The sequence below is a fragment of the Myzus persicae genome, unplaced genomic scaffold (assembly GCF_001856785.1).
Source record: "Myzus persicae strain clone G006 unplaced genomic scaffold, MPER_G0061.0, whole genome shotgun sequence".
In the NCBI taxonomy this organism is placed as follows: Eukaryota; Metazoa; Arthropoda; class Insecta; order Hemiptera; family Aphididae; genus Myzus; species Myzus persicae.
Genome location: NW_019103015.1, coordinates 240,035 through 248,631, shown reverse-complemented (window position 1 = coordinate 248,631; position 8,597 = coordinate 240,035).

Here is an 8,597-nt window from a genome sequence, read left to right as displayed (position 1 = left end):
ACCATTGTGACGAAAAAAAAATGTCTATTAAAAATCGGGAACATGAACAATAGATGTTTTACATTGAATGAAATATGATTGACCCACTTTAAGCTCCAACCATTCCAAAAACTGACATATTAACGAGGGAAAAAACATTCTGAAAATATTTGAATACTTTATCAAATATTTATATGTACTCGTATTCAGAATATATATTTTTTAAATGTATTCGAATACGTATTTGGAATACTTAAATTCTCGTTTATTCGTATAATACAGAATATACGTATTCCAAAAACAAAATAAAATTGTTAATATTACAAGTCTCGTGGCGACATCATAATATTATAGTTGTTGCATATAGTACTTCTATGTATTATTATTATTTTTCAATTGGAAACTATTGTCCAGTGATCAAGAGTCAAGAGAGATGTCCTTTCAAAATTCTCACGGTAACATCGCCACGGTCCCTACATAAATTCAACGCAATATTACCACATTATAAGGATCGACGAGACGAAGAGGAAACACCAGTGTGCATACCATTCGCTTATTTCTATTGCTGATAGTGATATTTTTCTACCCTTTTTTTATTGCACTAGGGAGTTTCCATAAACTCCTATAGTGACCCGAAACGAGGCCGACCGTTATGTAATAATGTAAATAGCGATTATTTGGAAATAAACTCGAGCAAAACTGTGCAGATGTTAGAACTTTTATCAGAAATAAGTTCTTTCTACCGCTGCGACGTGATGGTCCAGCCACTCTAGTTTTTTACAGATTATCTCGTATTCTTGTTTTAAAAAAAAATCTGGTGTAAAAAACGATCAGTCCCCCGAATTTACAGCCCTTAATAGGTGCTTATCTATACTATTACCAATCACCTGCAGTGGGTCACTGATCAAGATTTTGACCAACTAACTTCACAAACCTTGAACACGTTTGGTATACAAATACCGGGTTAAACGATTGAATGATAAATAATAATAATAATAATAATAATAATAATAATAATAATAATAACTATTATCAGTTATAAGCTGATTAAATACATTTTAAACAGTATGATAAATCGTTAAGGCTCAAGATTGAAGTATAAAATGGTTGACATCATGGGTGTTCGCATAAGGGAGTACCCATACTTCACCCTTGGCCTTATTTTTGTGGTCAATTATAATAATCATTATTATTAATGTAAAATATCACAATTTTTTTTCTTCACACTTTTTATTTTAAAAATTATGATTTTATGATAAGGCTGCTGCTAACTGTTGGCTGAAGCTGTTAACAGATATAATAATTAATATTAAATAGCTTAAACCTACTGATACTAATCGATTAATAAGTATGGTATACATTGGTATCGTAAAAGTTGTTAACAATTAAAACTAACTATTTTGTCTTTAGTTTTTGTTATTTTCCAGTTTATTTATAAGCGGTGATTAGTTTAGTAGTTTGTTTCGAAAATTATACTGGGTAACTTACTCTCTAGAGATTGATAATTATATTTAAAGTTTTTTAGACTTGAGTTTTCATAATATTGAAATGATTTGGTTGTCTTTGCATTGACATACATCATATTTATTTTATAGAAGATTGAAACATTTAATTTTACAAATAGTCTAAAATTATCAAATCGATGGTGACATTTATTTATAAAAAAAATCCTGTTTTACATTTCAATTAATTAAAATGAATACTGTTTGATTAAGTTCTATGGATCCACATATTATAATTCATAAATCATGTTTACGTTCCCTACCTAACTGTATGTAAGAAAATATGCCACAAACAATACTTTATCACTAATCAGATTATAAAACAAAAATTGAAAAATGAAAATACTATGTCCCCTACTCCCCGTGCGAACGCCCTTGGTTGAAATCATAATTTTGTACGGCACATATCGACTGGTATAAGGCAAAAGGGGCTAAGCGACATTTTGGGGCTAAGCGACATGGTGTATACTACGGAACAACCGACAGTTAAAGCAATCGAACGCACGAGCGCTAGTGTTCCTATGACAATTTAGTAATGAGATAATTGATTTTTATTTTTTGGTATAAGCGACATTAATTGATAAAAGTGTAGGGGCCAAGCCCTTTTTTTAGGGTATAAGCGACACTGATGAAAATTGTAAACGCCAAGCGACAAACACGTGGCGCTTGGCCCCCTCTATTATCGCTTATCACCTTTTATATTATTGATATTTTTATACCTAACAATAACATTTATAACATTATGAAAAAAAAATACATCACAGATTTGAAAAAGTATTTATTCAAAATAAAAATATTATTATTGCTATAATTATAGCATAACATTTAAATAAGGGTATAAACGCCCTTCATCGCAGATGAAAAAGCAAAAAAATAAGAGCTAAGCGCCAAAAAATGGTGAGTTTTAACAAAATTCATTGTGTTTAAAAATAACGAGACATTTCAGTATAACTAGTATCAAGCCATCAAGGTTGCATAAAATGAAATGAAAATATACAATAACCTCATTCCTGGAGCTTAATTAAACACCAAAGCCTCAACGCCAAAGTTGAGAACACATGAAAATTTTGTTTTTGCACTCCTAAAAAGTTGTAAAAATGTCGCTTGGGCCCCTTTTGCCTTATACCAGTCGATATTATAATATCATAATATTCAATGTGATATCATTATATTTCCCATGCTAAGACGTTCTATCTGATGACATACTGCTTGCATAATCACAGGCGAGTCTCACCCAGGCTGAAATATAACATAATCGAACGTGTCCTCTCTGACTGACTGACTCACATACATGCGTAGAGCCAAAACAATGATGGCTCGTGGCTAGCAATTTTCTTCGTACCACCACTTAAGTGAGCACTAATAAAGCATTTTTTTTTTCAAAATTCCTCATTTTAAACTGGTGCACAAGTAGTTTGAGATGGGGGGGGGGGGGGGGAATTTTTAAGTCTTGAACACCATTACACTCCGAATATTAATAACGACGAATTGAACAAAGCGGAATTTTTAACGGGAAACTAAGTGCACGGGTAAGCCAGTAAACAGTACAATAAACAAACATAGGTAGCATAATATATAATGTTGTAAAATATATTAACATACCGAATATTAACATAATGTAATACGTGTATGGTTATAGGTATGTTGATAATTGCGTTTGGGTACGTACTATTATACCAACGATCGTAATGTCTGAAATTAAATGATATTATGTAGATGGGTATTTTGATGTGCGGGTAGCTTGCAAATACTATTTCAGAATTTATTTTGTATTATTATATGCGTAACAAAAATACGTAGATTAAATAAATATTAGTAAAATATGAAAAATGAAAAAGGAAAAAACTATTTGTCTGTAATACCTATTTCCATAAATTATTTAGGTAAGTACGTGGAATAACTGCAGGTGGGTGGTGTGATAGTGCAAGTGCCTATCCACTTCATCAAACGAATTTGCAGTTAAAACATTATTTCATGCACTAAATAATTTTGTAATTTTGTATTGACAAATCCTTCAAGTATATAAGAAATATGTATATATAAATATATATATTTTCAAGCATGATAATTATATTGTTTGGCTTAAAAGTTAAAATATACGTATATTAAAATTCAGAATTTTGGAATTTTTAAATAAAACCGAAGACCATTTTTAATGAATCTTTTAATTAGCTTGGACCACTTAAGGATGATCCAGTGACAATTCAAACTTCGGTTTTTCGAATAGTTAGAAACCTCTTTTCCGTTTGTAATTATTAGTTGATATTTTTTTGTTGAGAATTTTGATTAATCAAGTAAAATAAATAATAAATCTAACAATACTATAGTTTTTATTTTTAAAAACCATTTTTAAGAATTATTATTCTTATTATAAACATTTTAATAACTCGGAAAGTTCTCATTAAAAAAAATAATTTAGATAAATTTAAATTTTCAAAAAATCATCCACTAAATAATTTTCTGAGAAAAAAAGGTTGGTTCAAATTTTGAAAAATTGAAGTTTGAGTAACCATAGGAATACAGGATGTTCCTTAAGTAGTACTAAAAATGTATGCAATTTGAAAATATGGTCTTTAAGTGTACTTATAAATACTAAAAATCAGAATTAGAATAAAATGGGGGTGAGCATGCCTAAAAATAAAAACTTATAATCTGCAGTATATTATATATATATACTATTGTAACAAAATTACGTTACTAACTGAACAAAATATACGTACATAATATAATATATAAGCCAACTCCACTTCAAGACTTGATAAACTGAGAATTCGCAAATATTGTTATAACCACAGAACACAAAAACGGTAGTGTGGGTAATTATTTGAAACGTAGAGTTGTAATATAATATGTACCTAATATAAACAAACTGATCCATTGATGTGTTTACTAATTATTTCGAAAAGTTGTAACTTTATTGAAATGTTTTACATAATATTTTGATTTTAAGGCAAACATTTTTGAACAAAAATATTATTCTTTACAATTCATTGAGTTTTTACTAATTTTAAATTTTTCGAACGATAGCATACATTTTTAATTTAATATTAAAGACAGAAATAATTTTGGGGGAGTTCAACACATATAAGTATCGAATTTCAGAGAAGTACCTAGTTAATTCGTCAAGACTTATAAGCATTTGATGTTTATATAAGCAAGTAGTTGATCAACATTTTGTGGTGTACTTGCACTGTGGCACACTACTCCTCTCATATATACATTAAATAATTATGAACTAAAAGTATTTTAATTCTAGATATATAATATGTTATTAGTTATTAACTTCGAAGTTTGATTTTTATTCATCAAAGTAGGTACCTATGCAAAAAAATATTGTGTTTAGAAATATAAAATAAAAGAGGTGAGCAAGAAGGTAGTCTGCTATAACATAGGTGTTGAATGCGTTAAATTTAAATTCAATACGAAAGTACATTTTATAATATAATTATAATTTTATTTCTGTAATAGCAATTTATTTTACTCTTTGGAATACAGATTGTTGAATTGATTTATATCTAAAATATTGAATTTATTATATTAAATAATATTTGATTATTAGAATTATAGTGTACTGTATATATTATAGTTTCCTATATTTCTATCTTAATATATTATACTGTTGAGTCAATGTTACTTAACAGTAGAATAGTGTGCATAGGTTCATGGGTACAAATGTATAATTGTATATATTATAATATGTAACACCTTGTAATCAATCTAAATAGTATGTTAAAAATGTCGAGTGTAGTGAGATGTATGATGTAGGTAAGTACATAAAAGTTCCCAAAACCATGTTTTTTTTATATCGAAATAAAATCATCATTTTCATTTGTTTAAATTTTTAATTTTGTCTAGTTTTGTATACATTTGAATTTAAGCTGCGTAAAAAACAATTTTTGTAAAGATATTTATGAATTTTTTTGATGACGATATTATAATTACTCATGAGAAACCTCGGTTTACATAATCAATCCTTAGCTATAGGGATTGAGCGTATTAAAATCTTTCAACTACTAAATGGTTTTAAATTATTCGTGTTACTGACGATAGAAAATTTTAAGTGTCTCTAAATAGCTCGAAATAATGAATCAAAACGTTTTGACTTGTTCGCTTTTTATTGCACATAAGATCATCAGAGCAAAGATTATTCCAAATGTCAAGTTAATACATCTGGTAGGTTTTGAGAAAAAGCGACGATGAATGGTTTTATTAAAGCTTTTGTTAGCATAACACCTAGGAATTACTGTAGGCTGTTGAATGTAATGAATTTTAAAACTACACGTCAAGGAAATAAACAGTTTTCGTAATTAAATACGTGTTTTAGTATAGTAACGGCTATGCTGTAGTCCTGTACATATAGATAAATACATTTCAATAAAATAAAATGGATCAAACATGGCTTAAATTAATGAATTTATTAATAGTATATTTTGTTAATCACTGTGTATCCTCGTGGTATCGTTTATTCAATAAACATTCAACCACAACATGAATAAACATTGCGCATATTATTGTATTAGTATTGTGTAGAGGTTTATGTTCTATAGGTTTATTGGACACGAACAACAAATATAATTTGTTTATAACACATGGCTATTAATGCACACAAACAAATACGTGCTAAGACATGGTTTTAAACAAAACAAAATGGTTTTGAATAAAAAAACTGGGGTTTTATTTTTAAACCTTATACGAAGTATTTTCTACTCGGTCGTTTAGGTACGCCACCCACCACCCACCACCCGGCAAACCGTAGTTGTAGTTGTAAATTGTAATACAAACGTGATAACTCAACCGTTTTATGCTCTATTATACAAAATATACTATACATTGTTGCGTTTCCGTTGTGATTAACCACTCGAAACGTTAGTGGTAGCTACGTAGTTGGCATTAGACGAGTACCTGCAGTCAAAAACAGAGGGACCCGGCTTGAGGCTACTTATTAGTATGTCTGAGATTTTTATTTTTCAATAGAGAAGTTAGCCCCCCCCCCCTCCCGAAGGTCTAAGACAAATATTACATATTAAATTATTTTCTAGCTGCCAATAGCAGTTATTAGTCTTTTATAAATATTAAACCTAACTAATAATATTTTAATTTATTTCGATATGATTTTAATACAAACCGTTCAAATATGCAAAGTATAATATTACTATATTATATCAATATTTTTAATTGAATCTCTATTATTTAAAACAAAAGCACTCCATAAAAATTGAAGGTTAGGTTAGGTTAGATTAGGATAGGTTTCTAGAGGACTCGATCAAACCGCTTTCGATTTCGCACATCCCCCGTTCAACGACAACGGCAACGATCGAAATATAATATATAAACATGCAATATAATATGCCTTCACAGCACACATTGGGGGAAATGGGGACTCAGTCTAGTCACTGCCTCCAGTCTACATGCGCAAAACGATAATGTTCTCTTCTATAGTTACCTATACTAATCTTAAAATTCTACATAATGCCAAGGTATTCTGCATAATATAGTGTTTTTACACGTATAGATTTATCGGTGGTAAATCATTGGAGTGGTGTCATGGACAAATCTATATTTTTAGACTCAATATGTAAAAAATATTTCTTATATTTCTTACCTCCCCCCCCCCCCAAGCCCCTGGAAAAAAATACACTTCACCGTAAAAATATATGTTGTATAGCATAACGATATTATATTATTGTACGTAGATAGGATAAAATATTGAAGTCGTGAGAATCGTGTTGTGCAATGTAGAGTTTCGGAAAGGCGTAAATAAAGCCGACCCTTAAATCGGTTGTTGATGTACACTTTGCCCCCGAGGCTCCAAAATATAAAACATTGTTATTATTCGAGAAGAACAAAGATACGGTAACTAATCAAAGTATTTTTAAATTGAAATTACAGCACATTTTCGAACAAAATAATTCGACATTAAACATTTCCTGTATTTCATTGCTGGCTAATACGATTCGTAAAAGAACAATAATCAAACAATTGATTCACTGTTCACTAATAAACACCAAATTAAAAAGTGATAAAATTGTAATACACCAAAATACGGTTAAAAATTTCAAATTCATTTTAAAATGGGATATCAAAAAAAAATATCATTCGAACGGACGGTTCCGCTGAAACGACGTGACAATTTGGTGAGTTCTGACTATACCGACGTCCAATCATTTATACCGTCGTACGACACACGATGTGAAAAACCAAATGTGTTTTACTTAATGTCCATGGAGTATCAACGAATTTGGGAACAGGAAAAAAACGAATACTTCAAATCCACTATTATCATTGGCACGGCAGTGTTGAAACCCTGGTTAAGGGGTCATGCTAGAAAACATCAGCATAATATCCCAAGATTGACAGTACCATATTGTGTACCGGAAAAAAGGAAGACGAAGTACGACCATATTAAACCTACGTTCCATAAAATAGATCACTATCGACTACCCAAATGCGTTGATCGTAAACAGCAGATTACAATTCAAAAATGTCTTTGATTTGGACACCAACGTCTGTTGACCACATTGCAAAATATGTATTGCATTACTACCGTGAACCGTAACAATTTACACTATATGAATATACTTAAATGGGAAATAGTCTGAATATAGAATTATTTGAATAAATGTAAAGATTTGAATGTCATACACGACCAGTGTTTGCGTTTTAAAAAAATAATAAACTTAGTATTATATTGCACATTTGGCTTTTGCATCACATTCTACTACCCTCGATCTGCTCTTTAGAAAATTACTTTTTAATTAATGTCTGAAATAATACATGTCTACTGAATTCGATTTATTATACTATTACTAATTTTTAAGTTCTATGATTTTTTTAAACTTAAGTTTTAAAAATCTAAAAGTTACCATTGCAATAACATTAGATTTCAAGTCTCTAGACCCAGCGATTTGATCTGAGCGTTTGTGAATGAATAATGGTCTCCTATATGTATAAAAATTAAATTGTTTTTTTTTTTTTGCTTTGACACACTGTGTATGTACAGTGTACACTGGTAAACAATGCGGTTTCAAACAAAAATTAACTAATAGATTTACTGTTATAATAATTCATTATCCACAGTGAGAATTTAGTAAAATATAATATGCCTGATTAAAAAGT